This window comes from Jaculus jaculus, chromosome 7 (genome assembly GCF_020740685.1).
Source record: "Jaculus jaculus isolate mJacJac1 chromosome 7, mJacJac1.mat.Y.cur, whole genome shotgun sequence".
In the NCBI taxonomy this organism is placed as follows: domain Eukaryota; kingdom Metazoa; phylum Chordata; class Mammalia; order Rodentia; family Dipodidae; genus Jaculus; species Jaculus jaculus.
Genome location: NC_059108.1, coordinates 5,853,778 through 5,871,649, shown reverse-complemented (window position 1 = coordinate 5,871,649; position 17,872 = coordinate 5,853,778). Strand labels below are relative to the sequence as shown.

The window sequence follows — 17,872 nt, the reverse complement described above, 5'->3', positions numbered from 1 at the left end:
GATTCACAATTTAAATTAAGCAAGCGTTTTTTACTCATTACATTTTTGAGGCTCAATCTTTAATAAAGTACAAAAACATCAATAAATTTTTTAACAAAGTAAAAAAGAGAATATATCAATTATCATAAATTAAAAAGAAGGTTTATTCCCCCTGTCCCCTGCACATGCATACCCTCACTTTCTCCTTTCTGGAGAAGGACGTCTCTGAAAAGCTTCCTGCCCGGCATAGGGGCAGATGTGTTCTGGTTAGGGGAGAAGGTTTCTTAACTTGTTGGCACCCATCTTCGGCCCTGGGCCCCACACAGGTGCACACCCAGGCTTTCAGCCACCCGCACACAGACACCATCCATGCGGAATTACTTGAGAACAAGTTCAGGAAAATTGGTATGCGGAGCTCATTCCTGCTGTATAAATATATACAAGACCTTCCGGTGGACCTTACAAATGTCAAAGTGTTTGCTCTTTAGACGACTCTGCCAATATTTACTCAGCACCAGGGCAGCCAACAGGGATTCTGTCTTCTGGAGCCCGTGTGCTGGGTGTGAAGTCAGCCCGCATTCCTGAGCAGGTGGAGGGCACCCCCCCACAGCTGGGGGCTCCTGAAGCAGCCGCGCACACAGATGCAGAGCCCCAGCGCCACACGTGAGCGAGGGGACACGGTGACACGCTCTCCTGTCCTTGCGTAATCTTCTACTGCCGCGCACCTCAGACCATGCACTCCCCTGAAGGTCTCACAAGCACTCAGGAGTGACCAGCCCTGTGTGAGCAACTTCAAGCCAAAAAAGTGACTTTTTCCTGTCAGTAACTAGAAACCTGCTGGCTTCAAAAGGCCATTGGGCAAGCACATTGTGTGGCTGAAATGCTGTATTGATAATTGCAAATCAGGGGGTAGAGAGATGGCTTAGCAGAAGCCCAAGGACTCATGCTCGACTCTCCAGGTCCCATGTAACCCAGATGCACAAAGTAACACACGTGTGCAAGCTCACACATGCACAGAAGGGGATGCATGTGTGTGGGGTTTAACTGCAGTGATGAAACCCTGACATGCCCATTCTCTTTCTCACATAAAAAAGCCCTGACTGAGCCAGGCGTGGTAGCACACACCTTTAATCCCAGCACTTAGGAGAGCAGAGGTAGGAGGATCACTGTGAATTCAAGGTCACCCTGAGACTCCATAGTGAATACTAGGTCAGCCTGGGCTAGAGTGAGACCCTACCTTGAAAAACAAAAACAAAACAAACCAAAAAAAGGCCTGTCTGTTGGGCTTGCCTCAAAAAAAGGATGGGGGGGCTGGAGAAATGGCTTAGCCTAAGGACCCAGGATCAATTCCCCCACTACCCATGTAAGTCAGGTGCAAAAGGTGGAGCATGTGTCTGGAGTTCATTTGCAGTGGCTAGAGGCCCTGGCATGGCCATTCTCTGGTCCCCAATAAATAAAAATAAAATATTTAAAAAAAAACAAAGTTCATCAAAAAGGAAAGGATGGCCTATTTGTAGACCTCAATAACTGTACAGATTTGCCCCAGGTGAATTTCACAACAGAATAATTAAGTTAAAAAAAAACTGAGCTGATTCTCTTGAGTCCACATGGACATTCCCCCAACACACACCCCAGCCAACACCATCTACATCATCACTTGTGGGACATGCTCTTTGAATACAGTGATTGCTAAGTTAAAACCCAATAGTGCCAATCGCACCCTGGTGGAGTGTGGACTGGGATGGGAAGTGTGTCCTAGTCGTAAAAAATAAAAAAGCCCTTCTGCTCATACACACCACGCAATGCCAAGTCTTGTGCACAAGCCATAGAACACCCTTTAGACATCAGCAGAAGAGATGGGGGTGTTGGCCCCCACCTTTCAGCAGTCCCAGCACTGGGGTGAGGTGGAGGGAGCTGAGCTGGGAGGATCCTAAGTTTCAGGCAAGCCTGAGCTACACAGAGACCCCGTAAGGAAAGGAAGGACTGCATAAAGGGAAGAAGAGAGGGGAGCTGGGGGAAATGACTCAGGGATTAAGGTGCTTGCCTGCAATGCCTAATGAGCTGAGTTCAATTTCCCTGGCACCCACACATAAAGCTAGATACAGAAAGTGGTGCATGCATCTGGAGTTCGTTTGCAGTGGATAGAGGCCCTGGCACACGTCCTTTCTGTCTCTCTCTCTCTCTCTCCCTCTCTTTTTCTCTCTTTCCTTGTAAATACCTAAAATAAATATTTTTGAAAAGAAGAGAGGGAAGGACAAAGACAACTTCAAATGGAAAAGGCTCCTCTTTCTTGGGACAGGTGAATGAACAGGTAAGTCCAGCACAGGCATGTGTGAGTGCATGTCTTAGAAAAGCAACAGAAAAAAAGAAAAAAAAAATGACACTTCAGTCTTCCTTATAACCTTACTCCATCTGTAGCACATTCTAGAAATCTGGGCTCACAAATGCCTCCAGAGAGCCAGCTTAAAGAAAGAGAGGATGGCTGTCATAGGGTGACCAAGCACCCCAGTTTGTTTGAACTTGTCCTGATTTTTGCACCACATCCCAGGAGTCCACTCAGTCCTGGGCACATAGGGGATGGCTGGGCACCTAGGGGGTGGGAGCCAGGGCTTCCTGTGATCGGCAGCTTCTCTTACCATCGTCTTGAGGGGAGCCAAGAAGGTAGCGGGGGTGCTCACATGAGCCCAGCCATCCAGAAACACAATGGACCCCACACACTCTTTCTGTGGAAGAGGGGCCTATATGGTACCTGGGGATGGCAGAAGAAAGTATCTACCATGTATTGCTGACCCCAAGGGCCAAGAGAAGGCCAGGCCCCAGGTAGACAGGGACAGATAGCTTACAGTTTGGGGGTGAGATGCCCCCACACACACTTGTTCTCCAGTGGGCGGCGCTATTGTGGGAGGTTGTGGAACTTTCCGGACCATGGCCTAGCAGAGACAGTGATCACTGGAGTCGGGCTATGAAGGTTATACATGATTTGGTTTTGGCCCAAGGGCTCTGGTTCCTGCCTGCAGGGACATGACCACTGCCCGATGCTCCTGCCACTGTGACTTCCCTGCCACGAGGAGCTGGTGTCCCTTACCATGAGCCAAAAGAAATCTTTCCTCCCTTAAAGGTGCTCCTGCCAAGAGTTTTGTCACAACACTAAGAGTAGCTAATTTTGAAGTCAAAGCCCATCCTTCTCTCTTGGGCACGCTCCGCTCCTCAGAGCCAGTCTGGTGTTTGAACTCCACACCGTGGGGGGAGGTGGCGTGCCCATTTTAGACCTGGCACAGAATTAAAACTGGGAGAGACTCGCTCCAGTGCAAGGCACCACGGAGCCAGAAGATGCCAACAGCTGACATGAGGGAACCCACTGTGGCTTGAAGGGCAAAGCTAGTAGCTGGGCTGGAACATGCCACCAACCCTCCCCCGTGGCTGGGACCTCGACCTCCAGCCTTTCCCTTCAGGCTACCAGAAGCCTCCCTGCCCCGTGAACCTCACTTACCTCAGGCTAACCCTCACTTACCTCAGGCTAACCTTCACTTACCTCAGGCTAACCCTCACTTACCTCAACTCAGGCTAGCCCTCACTTACCTCAGGCTAACCCTCACTTAGCTCAGGCTAACCTTCACTTACCTCAACTCAGGCTAGCCCTCACTTACCTCAGGCTAATCCTCACTTAACTCAGGCTAACCTCACTTAACTCAGGCTCACCCCCGACACAATCCAGTACACTTTGCACATTGCACATCACAGTCAGAATGTGTCAGTCTGATGACGGAGGAGGAAATTAATACTGAAAAGAAAGTAAGACCAACCTAGCTGTTGGGAAGAAAATACAACTCTGAGGAAAATTAAAAGGATTCCCATGACAAGAAGGTACAGATCCTAGGGAGACCTGACGTCATCTTGTCACGGCTCCTGCGGCGCCACATATGCACACTGCTGGGACGGGACTACCCGTCCGCAGGCCGCACGCTTTGCAGATGTAACGGTGAAGAGTATTTCCTCAGACTGAACCTAAGAGGCTCACCGTGGATTCTTCCTCCACTTAGAAAGGAAGGCCACTTGGTTTCCCACCAGGAATCGATGGTAAGACCCTATTGCTAAAGATTACACATACTTGGGCTACAAGGCCACTAAAAAATCCTGCTGGAACTGAGCTGATAACTTCCTCCATATAGACCAGCTGACAGAAAGCTGGGAAGAAGCCATTCTACATGCATTTCAATGGGAGAAAGAGATACCACCAGTGAAGATACTCAACAGTGGACACTGCAAGCCTTATAATTGCCCAGCCAGGCCAAATGAGCCAACGGGTGCAATAGTGGCACGTCTGTCATAGTGGAAACCAGCTGCCCTCCAATTGGACTGGAGGCCCGCTCCATGGGGGGAATACATCCCTGATACTGAAAACTTAAAACAGGGGTAGTCATGAGCCCTAGGGGTGTAACATCTGCTGATGTCTGGATAAGTGTATATGCTATGCTTATCAAACTGCCCAGTAAGCACTTCTCTTAATATTTATACCCTTATATTTATGATACTCTCACTTTGGATAGAGAATCTTCTCTTTTCAGATGGCAGTGACCTTGGGATGACTCAGAAGGTATCATAGTGCTGGAAAGAAGTGACTGGAGTACTGAGTAACAACTCGATCACACCTTCCAAGGCTCAGGGTCTAATGCGGAAGAGGTGGCGGAAATAATGTAAGAGCCAAAGGAAGGGTAGGAATCCTTACAACATGCTCCTCCAGACACAAAGTGGCCTGGATATCCATGACCTCACAGCGCCTGACACTACCTACACAAGACCATCATAAGAGAAGGAAAAGATCATGACATCAAAATAAAAGACAGACTGATTGAGATGGGGAGGGGATATGATGGAGAATGGAATTTCAAAGGGAAAGTGGGGAGGGTTATTGCCATGGGATATTTTTTATAAACATGGAAAATGTTAATAAGAATTGAGAAAAAAAAAAAAGAAAGGTGTGCTAAAGAGTAACCTTTCCTCTAGTTGTGCAATAACCGCGTTCCACTGATCATCTCACACACTCGGTCACAAAGCTTAAAAATCATGGTACAGAAGAAGAGGGGCTGGAAAGATGCAAAGCCCAGCGACCTGGGTTTGGTTCCCAAAGTCAGACACATCTGGAGTTTGTTTGCAGTGGCTAGAGGCCCTGGCATATCCATTCATTTTCTCCCTCCCTCTCTCTCTCTCTCTCTCTCTCTCTCCTTGCAAATAAATAAATAATAAGAGAGCTGACTTTAGTGATGCAGTCCTATAATCCCAGCATGTTGGAGACAGAGAAGAAAGGATCAGGAATTCAAGGTCATCCCAGTCAACAAAACAAGTTCAAGGGCAGCTGGTCTCCCTGAGACTTTATACCAAGCAAACAACTTGGGAGACAAGGGTATGCTCCAGGAGAGGCAGTGGGATGAAGGGAAGGAAAGCATTGGCACACTGCACACAGACCTCCTCCCCAGCCTTGGAAGCGAGACAAGCTGCACTCTGAGCAGTGCAGCATTTGCTTTCCCTGGGCCTCAGTTTCCCTATTGGTACAACATAGGGCACTGGGGCAAGATCGATCAGGTAGATTTGTCCTTCTGGCTCATGATCAAGCACCAGGTACTAGTAAACATTTGATCAAGTTGTCTTTTCATTTTCAGTATTCGAGAGCAAACCTTTGAACACAGGAGCCATAAAACAAAAACCAAACCAACCAAGCAAACAAACAAAAAAACTTAACCATTGTCTTTAGAGAGAGTCTCCCTGCCTCAGTTTCCCAAGTGCTGAAATTACAGGCCTGTGCCACCATGTAATGCCTCAGTCATTTTTGTTTTGATTTTTGTTTTTTCCTTGTTTGGTTTTTCAAATCAGAGTCTGGCCTAGGCTGACCTGGAATACACTGTATAGTCTCAGGCTGGCCTTGAGCTCTCGGCGATCCTCCTGCCTCCCAAGTTCTGGGATTAAAGCTGTGCACCACTATGCCTGGCTCAGTCTTTTTTTTTTTTTCTATGAACAATCTAACTTAGAAATACTCTGGTGATATAGAAGGAAGACTTCCTGACCCTGGAACAGTTAGCACCCCGGATCAAGTAAAGAAAGGAAAGACACTGGGCGGCTTTGGGCACCAAGTGGGCACAGTGGTGAGTTAGCTAGGTTTGGGTGTGAGAAGACCCCGGCCTCCACCCCATGGTGGTCCTCAGCACACCCGTGGTGGCCTCTGCACCCAACAGCTGTAGCCACAGGGCGCGCTGCCCATCTCCTGTGCAGTTATTAGAATCTTCCATTGATAGTAACGTTTTGTACAAGCTTGCCTGGCTTCTCGCCTCCTTGTTCTTGCACACAGTAGGACAGCAACAGAAACCCACTGTCTCATTTGGGAAGAGGGGAGTCAGGGGTCTCCACAAGCCCCCAGGTATTTACAGGATCTGCCCCTTCTCCGCCCCCTCCCACAATGGTTTGGCACAACCACCCGCATCCCTGGGCCCCCCCTAAACTGTTCCTTGACTCTAGACACAGCCCCTTCAATCTGGTCTCCAACCAGAAGCCACTAGCATTGTCACCAAACAACGGATTGGTCACATCGCTTTCCTGTGGGAGACCCGCAGGCCTCCTCAAAGGTCTCAGGCGAAAGCTTGCTTTCCTCAAAGCAACCCCAGGATTCTCCACCACTGGTTTGTGCTTCCTTCTAGCTCTGCCCAGCTTCTAGAACACAGGCAGCCCCTCCCACTGCTCAGTGCTGCCTCTCCAGAGGCCCGCTGAAGAGCAAGCCGAGACAGGCAGCCACTGCCGAGGGCAGGAGTCAGTTTTTTCACCCTCACTCTTCATGTCAAACCGCATGCTGCTGACATCATCCGTCTACAGCCAGATGCTAACGAAGTGTCCGCTCGGTTTGGTCAGGATCAGCCCCTGGAATCCCAAACTCCCAGCCCCAAAATCTGCTACAATCCTCTGGTGGGGCCTATGATATTCCATTTTCGGTTACTATCAAAACACCTGAAGTTGGGCTGGAGAGATGGCTTTGTGGTTAAGGCATTGTCTTGGGAGCCTAAGGACCCAGGTTTGATTGCCCAGAACCCACATAAGCCAGCCAACCGTACATGGTGGTACATGCATCTGGAGTTCACTTGCAGTGGCTAGAGGCCCTGGCATGCCCATTCTCCTCTCAAATTAAAATAAATAAATAAATAAGTAAATAAATAAATAAATAATATTTTTAAATGCCTGGGGAAAGCTAACATTATAAAGAAAAGAGGTTTACTTGGCTAATAACAGTTTGGGAGGAGGGCTGGAGAGATGGCTCAGCAGTTAAGGGGCTGGCTTCCAAAGACTGACAGCCTGGATTTGATTCCCCTGTACCCATGTAAAGCTAGATGCATAAAATGGTGCATGCAGTGGCAGGAGGTCCTGACATTTCCATTCATTCATTCATATTCTCTTTCTCTCTGTGCAAATAAATAAAAGAAAGAAAGAAAATAGTTCTAGTAGGCACCTATCCCAAGAGCATGCACGCCTCCAGCTCTAGCAAGGCCGGCTTGGCAAACAGCAGAAGTACCCACGAGAGACAGTGCCACACCTCAGAACAAATCAGGGTACCTCAGAGGCCAGCTTGCTCCAACAGTGTTTACTCTCACAGAACTCACTCAGCGCCCCACAGGAGCTACCTTGATCCTCTGAAAGGGCAAACTGAAGGATCTCCTTCTAGACCTACCTCCTAGAGGTCCCAACGTCTCACGCACTGGCACGCTAAGAATGAAGCTTCCAACAGTGACCCCATGGGGAACATGTGGTGTGGTATAGTTTGAATGGATGTCCTCCAGGAGATTCAGCTTTATTAAAGATTCCTGTATTTCTAGCTGCCTGGCTGGAAGAGGTGCCACTGTGGGTAGATCCTAGGTTCTGCCTCTAAGGTACATTTGGGAGCAGATCTGGAATTAGATGCACAGAGGGCTTGGGCTCTGCCTGGGGTTCCTCCCGTGTGCTTGTTTATGGCGCTGCTGGTGTTTCTCCCTGCGCGGACCTGAGAAAGGGCGCCAGCTTCTTCTGCCACCACAGAACTTCCTTGGGATCTGTCAGCTTCAGTAAATTCCTTCTTCCTCCCACAAACTGGCTGGTTTGGAGGTCCATCCCAGCAGCACGGAGTTGACCATGTCAACACGCAAACCACTTCTGAACCATGGCTCTGATCTGCAGTGGCCACTCGGCGAATAGCCACAGGACAAACCAGTGACTGCTGCGGTCACTTTCTTCATCTCCTCCATGTTTTCCTCCCCATCTCAGAGGGGTCCAGACTCCAGCCAGGCTCACAACAGAGATGTGCCAGGGTGCCATGCGAGGTCCTCCCCGGGTCTACCCTGGTGTGGAGAAGGGCCAAAGGGGCAGAGAGGATGCAGAGCCTCCTGCTCAGGAACATGGGAGAAGCACTCCAGCTGGTGGTCTGCTTGTCCTGGAGCCAGACCTGGCAATGCCCACGTCCAAACAGCTGTGCTCAAGGGTACCCATCATGCTTGTCCTCTTCAGGACCAAGATTGGCCCCTTGCTGCCAGGACCAACAGAGGAGGCATCTGGACTGCAAGGCGTGTGTGTGGTGGGGTCCCACTCAACCCATGCCTACCAGAAGGGCAAAGGCACACTGAGGAGAGGGCACAAACTTGCAAGTGAGGAGTGGGTGGGACCTGCATGTTTCACTTCTCCAGGAGGCTCTAGGTTGAGAGGTTCCCTTCATAATGGGAGCCAAGTTGAGCTGCTTTCTTCTCTATATCCCATCTCCGCCCCCCCACACACACACACTTTTTTGGTCGGTAGGGTCTCACTCTAGCTTAAGCAGATCTGGAGTTCACTGTGTATTCTCAGGGTGGCCTCAAATTAACGGTGATCCTCTTACCTCTGCCTCCCAAGTGCTAGGATTAAAGGCGTGCGCCACCACACCTGGCCTCATCTTCCCTATTTTGCAAACAGAAAGCAAGTGTGAAAAGACAGGAGAGAGCTTAGTGCAAGGGACACCTTTTCAGATTACTAGGTGAACAGAACTAAGGTAGAAAACACTCCTGAAAAACAGAGGGCCACAATGCTTCCTTCGAAGTTCTATCACCCAGCGCCTGGGGAAGGGCCAGCCATGACCCTGACCTCACAAGTACACACGTGCATGAGCCATGTTTTCCTCCCACCTGCACCTGACCCCGGGATATGATCAGATAGACTCCAGCTTCCAGACTTAGAAAGTGGAACTTCGGTAAATTAAACAGAGGCATTTCTGACCCTAAGAGCCCCATTCTGGGTCTGAATCTGAGTGGCCTGTGGAAAGGAGTATGGGAGTGAGAGCATTTCGAGATGCGGAACAGGCTGCAAGACCCCTCCATAGGGTCTCACACCTGCCTCTCCAGGAGGCCAGGGAATGGTGGACATGTCCAAGGGCTAAACTCCACATCCGGGTGGGAAGGAATTAATGTTTCCTATAAAGGAGTAAGTGGAGACACACTGGAATTTATTTCTGGGCGGGTGGGAACTAGCTCTTCGTACTGTTAGGAACCGTGGCGATATGAATCCAATGATCCCCGTAAGCCCGTGTGTTCCAAGTGCCTGGCCCCCAGCCGCAGGCGCTTCAGAGGACGAGACTCACGGGAGGAGTGTCGCTGGGGCGGATCTTGAGGGATTTTAGCCCCTAGCTTGCCAGCGCTAGTTCTGCTCACTCTCCTCCTGCTAGTTCCCACCTCCCGTGGCAAGACGGTGATGCCCAGCCCGTGCCCGTGCCATGCTTTCCCCTGCCATCATGAAGCTTGCCCTAGAGTCTGTAAGGCAAAGTCACCCTTTCCTCCCACCAGCTGCCTTTGGTTGGGTGTTTTGTCCTCGCAAGAAGGGGACTATAACCAGTCTCTCTCCCCTGGGGGAAGAAGCCATGGCTGTGATTAGGGCGTGGAGCTACAGGGGCTGTGGGTGGGCAGGTGGGTGGGAAGGGGACACTTCCCCTTCCCCGTGGCTGCCGAGGGGGCCGGGCACAGAGGAGTGCTCTCCTCGGTAAACTGATCCTTGTCTCACCTTCAAGTCCCCAGGCCAGGTGTGAATGTGAGCCGGCCACACAAAGCTAGTGTGGCGTGTGGAGCTGCCTACAGGACTCTCACACGGGCTGCCGGGGTCTGCGAAGTGGGCCAGGAGTTAGGAGGTGAGGGTGGGGTTCTAGCTGAGCGCCCATCCCACCTGGGGCCTTGAGAAAAGAGAGGGCAGAGAGGAGACAGCGCAGGGTCAACGAAGTGAAGAACGAACAGAAGTGGGGAGACAGGAAACAGGAATTCATTAGGAATACGGGACAGGAAAGGATGGCTGGCTGGGGTGGGAGGTGGGCAGGGAGAGAAAGACGACGTGATGCAGATCTGAGGGGCATCAAAGATAGGGATATTTGAATGCAAAGGGTTGTGAAGGCAGTCAGAGCCTGTGCTTGGGACTCTGGTACAGACAGAGCTATGAGGTAAGTCACCAGGAGCGGCCACGGGGGCGACGAGGCCCGGGGATGACACCCTGAGGACACCAGGCTTTCCGTCTAGCTCCAGAGCACCCGGGTTCTCCAGGGATCCCCGGTGTGCTTTCCTCCACAAAGAACACTGTCAGTGCCCGAGAGGGGATCCAAGAACGAAGTGACCACTCCTGGCGGCACAGGCCTATAATCCCAGCTACTCAGGAAGCTGAAGTTATAGGGCCTCAAGTTAATCGTCAGCCTGGGTTACAGAATAAGGGCAAGGACAGCTTGGGCAATGGAAAGAGACGTTGTCTCAAAAAGAACAAAGAGGGCTGGGGAGATTGCTCTGTGGTTAAAGTGCTTGCCTGCAAAGCTTACTGACCCGAGTTTGATTCCCCAGTATCTATGTAAAGCCAGGTGCACAGAGTGGCACATGCATCTAGAGCTCAGTTGCAGTAGCTGGAGGCCATGGTGTGTCCATATTCTCCCTCCCTCCTTCCCTCTCTCTCTCTCTCTCTCTCTCTCTCTCTTTAGCTGCTTGAAAATAATGAGTATTTTTAAAAGGTAAAATGAGAACTGAAGGTGGAGCTCAGTGGTAGAGCATTTTCCTAGTATGTATGCATTCCTAGGTTCAATATTTTGTACTGAAAAGAAGAAAGAGAGAGAGAGAGAAAGAAAGAAAGATAGATAGATGCAGAGATGGAGGTGACAAGAGGGAGGAAGGAATGAAGGGAAGAAGGGAGGAAAGGAGGGAAGAAAGGAAAGAAGGAAGGAAGGAAGGAAAGAAGGAAAGAAGTTCAAATCAATGATCTGTGGTCCTCCTAAGCAAAAGGAGATGTGTGTGGCCAGTAAAAGTAGGAGAGTCCAGCCCATGTTGGCCTTGGCAAACCTACATCTCTTGTGATCACATATGGAGACATGGAACTTTCCAGAAGATGCAGCAGAGTGTCTGAAAGTGAACTGCTTGGTAAGAAAGCTTCGGGTCAGCCCTCTCTGAGTCTGAAGCACAGCTCCAGTCCCCGTAGCCCCGCCTCCAGCTTCGCTCCCAGGCAGGGCTGTTCAGCCTGCGTCAAAGCCAGTGAGGCCCGGCGTTCCCCACTGTGGCAGAACGCATCTGGACGAGGAAAGGTGCAGCTCCCACCAGGAGGTTGTCTGCACCTCTACTGCAGCCCCGCATGGCTTCTGAAAGCCCGGGACACGGAGAGAAGCGGCCACTGCTCCCGGCCTCTCTGCTCTGCGTTTGCTTCTATGAAACTGCGCTGTGTCACAGCAAGACAGCGCTGGACCTCCGCTCCTCTTCTGCCCCAGGCTGGTCACATGGCTGCCTTGGGGTGAGCTCTGAGCCGTCTTCACCCATGAACAGGAGACAGGAAAGAGGTGGGGAAAATATGGGCCACGCCCACCTCCCACCAGGGACTTCATGACGAGTGAACACAGAGACTTTTCTCTGGTAAAAGGTCCAGTTGAATAGAGGTGCACCTGCTACACAGGGGTTTGCGCTCCATGGAAGCGCCAAGGACCAGCCACTGGTGGGCATAAGCAGGTACACTCATAGGCCTGGGTCTGGGCGCAGCATTCTTCTGTGAAGGCCTTGAACTGGCATCTTTAAGAGTTTCCATGTTGGCCTGACCACCTTTTTAAAAAATATATTTATGGGCTGGAGAGATGGCTTAGCGGTTAAACGCTTGCCTGTGAAGCCTAAGGACCCCGGTTCGAGGCTCGGTTCCCCAGGTCCCACGTTAGCCAGATGCACAAGGGGGCGCACGTGTCTGGAGTTCGTATGCAGTGGCTGGAAGCCCTGGCGCGCCCATTCTCTCTCTCTCCCTCTATCTGTCTTTCTCTCTGTGTCTGTCGCTCTCAAATAAATAAATAAAAAATAGACAAAAAAAAATTAAAAAAATATATATTTATTTATTTATGTTTTGAGAGAGAGAGAGAGAATGGGTGCACCAGGGTCTCCAGCCACTGTAAATGAACTCCAGGTACATGCGCCCTTTGTGCATCTGGCTTTCATGGGTCCTGGAGAGTTGAACCTGGATCCTTTGGTTTTGCAGGCAAACGCCTTAACCACTAAGCCCTCTCTCCAGGCCCTGGCTGCCTTTTCAGGGGAAACGTAACAACCTAGGATGAGGGCTGTGGAGAAGAAAGTTGGAAGAAAGGGCAGGGAGAAGGCAGCTGAGGAAGAGGTATCACCGGATGAATGGATGCAAAGTTCACATTCCCAATCGCACACATATGCTCCTCCCAAGACCCCTGTCTGTCCACAGGACTTCTGAGGGGAAAACGGGCGAGGGCACGAGCCAAGCTCCATTGCACCCCACAGCAGCACTGCTTGGTTCTGACTGGAGGGTTTCTGGTGCCTTGGTAAAAGGGGACAAAGCCTGCGGCGCTCGAAGAGGACCCGGACCCGACTGGGGGTCGGTGGCCCTGCAGCTCCCAACCCCGCAGCCACATCCGGTAGCACAGACTGAGTTCAGACTTCTGCCGCAAGGCAACTTCTTCTGTGTGGGGAGAAGAGCTCAGAATCACCAGAAATTTCTACCTAAACTTAACCAGGAAAGTCCAGATGGATGGATAGATTTGATGCAAGAAGATCCCGAGGGGATCGCAGCATCTGCTTTCTGGACCAGCTGACTTGGGGCTCGGGAGCTCTCCCCAGGCGGCCGCAGAGCATGACCCGGCCAGGAAGCCCGGAGCGGTGAGGGCCGGAGCCGGGCTTGCAGAGCTGCGTTGGCACTCACAGAAGCAGTCACCTTCGGGAGCCCTAGCATCCTGGCACTGGGCAGAAAGGACATCCAAGACGGAGAGACCTGCTTCTGGTTTCGTAGAGAGAGTGCTCAGTGCAGCAGGAAAAGGGCTCCTTTGACCCAGAGGGTGGGGAGAAGGAGCTGGAGCATGAGGGGCCCGGGGTAGAGCACTTGCCCAGAACTCAGCTGCTGAGGGGCTGGAAACATGGCTCAGCGGGAGAGCAGTTGCCTAGCATGCATGAAGGCCCAGCCTCCTTCCCCAGGACAGGAAAAATAACAGAGTGAGGTCGTGACAGAAGGAAGGGAGTGACAGAATGGAAGTGGGCCTGGCTTAACATGCCCTTGGTCACACCAATGTGGATGACATGCTGGGCCAGGGCCTGGTTATGAAGTAGATAGCAGAGATTTTTAAAGTGGTGTGGGGGCTAGAGAGCTGGCTCGGCAGCTATAGGCACTTGCCTGGAAGCCCTGACAGCCTGGGTTCAAATCCCCAATACTCATGTAAAGCCAGATACATGAAGTGGTGAATGCATTGGTAATGGCAAGTGGCCCTGGCATGCCCATACTACCCTTCCTTCCTTCCTTCTTTCCCTCCTTTCCTTCCTCCCTTCCTTCTCACTCTCTCCTTGAAAATAAATAAATAAAATGTTTAAAAAGTGGTCCTAGAGAAAGGGGTCTTATGCCTGGCGCCCAGGAGGTCCCAATTTAGTAGAGAACTCAAGTACTCTCCGTCTATCCACCTGGACACCTGGAGTGACATAAAGACATCTCTGGAGCCTTCTAGAATGATGAAGGTCACAGATGCTGGAGATCAAGAGGGTAGGTTACCAAGAGTGCCAGGGAATCTCCTAAGCACCATCACTGACTATGAAGGTCCTCAGGAAAAAAAAAGAAAGAAAGAAAGAAAGAAAGAAAGAAAGAAAGAAAGAAAGAAAGAAAGGAAAATATCCAGCAGTCCAAACCAGGTGAGAAGTGCCAGAAGGGCGGGATCTGGCTCTCTGCGGAACCACGTGCTGCTGAGTTGTAACAGCCGCCCTTCCACACAAGGCCGGCCACGCTGGGATGCCAACCTGCCCTGGATTGATTATTCTCCCCACTAGCAAGGTCAAGCATATTAATTTGGTACACGGTAATTTGATGTAATGTGTGCAGTGAGTGCTTGTTCAGTTGGGGACCACTGTGTTAATAAAGCAGCGTGCCTTTCGTGCCAAGAAAAGCACAGGGTAGGCTGACTGGCAAGGGAAGCCACAGTGTGGCGCAGCCAGGGTGGCCACTGGTCGTTTAGGACATTACGGCACACTGCTTCTTAGGGAAGCAGTGACATGGAGATGCCAGAGACGCTTCCCAGCTGGTGGAACCCCAGAGACTCAGCCTCCAGAACAAGCTCGGGCCCTGCAGGTGTGGCAGAACACTCGAGATCAATGAGTCAGCATGCCACAGAGGCGCATGCGCGTCCATGCTTACTGCAGCCCTTGTCAGAACAGCCCCGCGACAGGGTCAGCCCAGGTGGCCGTCAGTGGATGAACAGAGAGTGCGGGTGTGGCCGTGTACATGGGCGCGTTCTTCAGCCACTGAGAAAGTGAGCATGTTACTTTCAGGAAAATGGAGAGAATAAGGTTAGGTGACAAAGCTGGACTGGGGACAAATATTTTACATTTTCCCTCATTCAGGGAATCTCAATGTGAAAAGCAAAAGACAAAGTAGAAGAAAGTAGACAGGGGACAATGCTGGAAGAGGAAAGAGACCGGTGGGAAGCGGGGAAGAGGGACAAGAGAGGGCGGTGAGGGGAAGAGAGAGATCAAAGCACATTATAAACGCATATATCAAGATGTCACAATGAAACTCACCATTTGGTATAATTAATATTCACTAATGACTTTTTAGTGAGTTAAACAAAAGAAACCAAGAGTCCAGGGCCCACAGAAGACATGCCTGGGCTCTCATGCACACCTCAAGTTTCTCTCTTCTGGCTGCAGGGAAAGATACTCAAGGGGCCACCTGAGTGGTCCTGAGCAAGAATGACCTCCGTCCCCTTCCCTTCCCATGCCACTGCTCCCCTCCCGAAAGCAGGGTGCTGGGAGGAAGAGGAAGCCAGGAAGTTGGGAGGTTATCCCAGATCAAACTGGGGATGCGGCCTCTCCCATCTCTGGACAGACACCTTCCCAAGAGTTTCTACAAGGAGATTCTCTGTAACGGCTATGAAGCGACCGGTGCAAAGAACCAAATGTGCCAAGGTCACACTCACAAGACAAAAGCAAAGGTCCAGGTAATGAGCAGTAAAAATTCAAAGACCTCCAGAGTCACCTTTTTTGTGGTTTGTGTGTGTATGTGTAATGTGGTATGTGTGGATTCTAGACAAGTGCTCTACCACTGAGCCACACCCCCAGCCCCTCACTGTGGATTCTAGACAAGTGCTCTACCTCTGAGCCACGCCCCCAGCCCCTCACTGTGGATCCTAGACAAGTGCTCTACCTCTGAGCCACGTCCCCAGCACCTCACTGTGGATTCTAGACAAGTGCTCTACCTCTGAGCCACGCCCCCAGCCCCTCACTGTGGATTCTAGACAAGGGCTCTACCTCTGAGCCACACCCCAGCCCCTCACTGTGGATTCTAGACAAGTGCTCTACCTCTGAGCCACGTCCCCAGCCCTTCACTGTGGATTCTAGACAAGTGCTCTACCTCTGAGCCATGCCCCCAGCCCCTCACTGTGGGTTCTAGACAAGTGCTCTACCTCTGAGCCACGCCCCCAGCCCCTCACTGTGGATTCTAGACAAGTGCTCTACCTCTGAGCCACGCCCCCAGGCCCTCACTGTGGATTCTAGACAAGTGCTCTACCTCTGAGCCATGCCTCCAGCCCCTCACTGTGGATTCTAGACAAGTGCTCTACCTCTGAGCCACGCCCCCAGCCCCTCACTGTGGATTCTAGACAAGTGCTCTACCTCTGAGCCACGTCCCCAGCCCTTCACTGTGGATTCTAGACAAGTGCTCTACCTCTGAGCCACGTCCCCAGCCCTTCACTGTGGATTCTAGACAAGTGCTCTACCTCTGAGCCATGCCCCCAGCCCCTCACTGTGGGTTCTAGACAAGTGCTCTACCTCTGAGCCACGCCCCCAGCCCCTCACTGTGGATTCTAGACAAGTGCTCTACCTCTGAGCCACGCCCCCAGGCCCTCACTGTGGATTCTAGACAAGTGCTCTACCTCTGAGCCATGCCTCCAGCCCCTCACTGTGGATTCTAGACAAGTGCTCTACCTCTGAGCCACGCCCCCAGCCCCTCACTGTGGATTCTAGACAAGTGCTCTACCTCTGAGCCACGCCCCCAGCCCCTCACTGTGGATTCTAGACAAGTGCTCTACCTCTGAGCCACGCCCCCAGACCTTCACTGTGGATTCTAGACAAGTGCTCTACCTCTGAGCCATGCCTCCAGCCCCTCACTGTGGATTCTAGACAAGTGCTCTACCTCTGAGCCACACCCCCAGCCCTTCCCTGTGGATTCTAGACAAGTGCTCTACCACTGAGCCATGCCCCCAGCCCCTCTCTGTGGACCTGGACAAGTGCTCTACCGCTGAGCCACACACCAGCCCCTCCTTGGTGTAGTCTAACAAGAGCCCAGCACTGAGCCCTGTTACAACCCCTGTGGGGCTCCTGCATGTTGTTTGCCATCGTAGCTTGCTTTTTCAGCTCTGTGGCCTGTTGTGTCACTGTGCCCCCAAAGCTGTACCTTCCACTTCTCTTTGTGGTGAGCTTCTTCCTGCTTCTACGAGCTATACTGAAGTGTCCCAAAGACGTCACTGGACAGGCGGTTGGGTGACAGACATGTGCATTTGTGCTGGTGGCACATCTGGGAGTGACCCTGCTGGGTGACTGTGGTTTGGGGTATCATTTGTGGATAATGCCAGTTTTCTAACATGCTTCTACCAGGGGTTCCTTCTGAAACATTAGGTAAGAACTGGGAAGAATGGTAAGACCAGAATGCCAGCGTTAGAAAAGACAGAGACATGGAACTTTCCGACATGGCGGCAGAAGTAAGCACCACGGAAACGCCTTCCACAAGAGGTGAAGACGATGGCAGGAAATACATAAGGCTTGTGGGCCCAGCTCTTGTCTTCTTATATTATGCTCTTCTTTGCTCTCTGCTCCTCCCTCCCTCCCTCCCTATCTACTTTCCTTCCTTCCTTCCTTCCTTGCTCTTCTCCCAATCCTTCTCCTTTCTCCCCAGCACCCTGATGAAGAAATCTGCAGAGTACCCGAATTTATTACAGGAAGCATCTATTTCACAGTAAATTAATGGCATTATAAATATGTGAAACCAGACTAAAAAGCAAACACAATGTGATGCCAACCAGCCAATAGGCATCATTTATAACAAGCGGTAAGGTGGGCAAAATCTATCACAGACAAACATCTGTCAAAATTGCAAATAACCTGGGCCTGCACAATAGCACCTCCCTCTCATAACCAGGCCAGGAAAATTTCATCACTGTCCATCCAAATGAGCGCCACACAGGTACCAGTGGTGCCTCAGTGAGTGCTGAGCATGGCAGTGCTGTCCGGGGAGGGCACCTGCACGCAGAGCAAGGACACGGAGGGGCTTGGCTGCGTGCTCAGGGAGAGCTGGGTTGCTCTAGACTAAGTGCTAGGTCATAACTCAGTACTTATTACCATGGCAATTCCGAGTCAGTGCTAGATGTGGGGTGACGGCT

At 51.3% G+C, this 17,872-nt stretch overlaps 1 protein-coding gene across 3 annotated transcripts in view; it reads right to left on the bottom strand.

Annotated features, from left to right (window-relative positions):
* Tshz3 (teashirt zinc finger homeobox 3) overlaps positions 1-17,872 on the bottom strand; it is an 86,131-nt gene that overhangs the window by 5,194 nt on the left and 63,065 nt on the right. The window lies entirely within an intron of this gene.